The following is a 1,675-nucleotide window of genomic DNA, read 5'->3' as shown; positions in this document are numbered from 1 at the left end:
AGTAGTATCATAGATACACTTTAAGAAAATGAAATGGTTTACATTCCACTGTGAAAACCCACTGTCATAAAATGTTTATTGACGTGGATGACACTTGTATCTCTTGTGTTGGAGTTTCTGTTGCAATGAATGTGATTTTTTAGTATGACATGTTAAAAACAACTGCAGTAAAATAAATTTGTTTATTGCGAAAGGAGTTATGTCTTTTACATATCTTGCATTTTCCCATTTTATATGTGCGTTGTTCACAATCCCTGCTCCCATCCCCACCCAGAGAAAGTAATTACAGTCTCAAGAATCCTTGCATAATGTGTGCCGTGTGTGTCTTGGAAAAGCGGGAGGGGGGGGGGGGGGGGGGAAAGCATGCACTTTTGAGAAGAGTTCAATGGTCCATCCTTTAATGATTGTACGTCCAAGGATAATATTTTTTGGCAGAGTTGCTTACATTTAAACTGTGAAAAGTATGAAATTAAAATATTTTGTGATTGGTTCTGCACCGAATGTTGAATGTTTTGTTATAATGTATTCAATTATTCAAAATTTATTCGCTTACTGTGAACTATTAAGACATCAGCTGTATTATGTATATTAGCGACATCTGAAAATTTCTGCCAGACTGCAACTTGAGCCACATCAAAGATTCACTGTGTATATGTTTAGAATAAGGTATAATGAGCAAATTGTAGCACATTCAGCCAGTGATACACAGCTTCTTATTTGGCATGTGTTCAGTTCTTTATTATTATTATTATTATTATTATTATTATTATTTCCCCACATCACCTCTCCTCTGCTTGTAACTTCAGATTGATCAGTCTGTGAGAGTACATAATGGGCTATGAAAATGAACAATTATTTACAACAGTTTCTTCTAGATATGTACAGTTTGGTTTGGCCTTTTGGATGTGACATGATCTTGAAGAAATAAAAAAGCAGAAGTAGTAACAGTTATGACCAGTGCTTGATTTATAAAAAAGAGGAGGTACCAGTACTGTGACTTGTAAGAGGTTTCGGTATGGCATACCATCACAAAGTGAGCACTGGTTATAACAACAAAAGCAGTTGTTTGGTTTAAAATAGTGATGCTAGTAATTGTACCTGGATTGCCTTGTCTTCTCACAGCAATGAGAAATGAATATTTATGTTTGGCAGTATTACAAAAAGGATAGTTGCTACCCACCATATAGTGGAGTCACTGATTTGCAGAGAGCCACAACAAAAAGACTGTCAAACACAGCTTTTGGCTAAACAGGTCTTCATCAGATTTAGACAGCACACAACCCAACACACAAATGCAACATGCGCAGACTTGGCCACAGTCTCTGGCTGCCAAGGCAAGACTTTAAGCATCTTGCACCGCTGCTAACATTCTGGCCTTGGCAGCCAGAGACTGTGGTAAGGTATGTGTGTTTGAGTTGTGTTTACGCACACTGCCACTGACACTGCCACCCAAAGAAACTGATAAACAAAATTGGTCTTATGAATTTGTGCGTGTGTGTGTGTGGGCGGGGGGGGGGGGGGGGGGGGCTGTTGTTGTAGGCAGAGGGGAAGGTTTGCACTGCTCACATGGAAAAATCTATCTTAGTATGTGTTAATTAAGAAATCCCAACCTAATCATGGATGTGCCATCGTAGATTCATCATTGAGCCAACATAGCAGAATTAAAAAATAATTT

Source organism: Schistocerca gregaria, chromosome 4 (genome assembly GCF_023897955.1).
Source record: "Schistocerca gregaria isolate iqSchGreg1 chromosome 4, iqSchGreg1.2, whole genome shotgun sequence".
Taxonomy (NCBI): domain Eukaryota; kingdom Metazoa; phylum Arthropoda; class Insecta; order Orthoptera; family Acrididae; genus Schistocerca; species Schistocerca gregaria.
The sequence above is the reverse complement of the archived record's forward strand: the minus strand, read 5'-3'. Positions refer to the sequence as shown.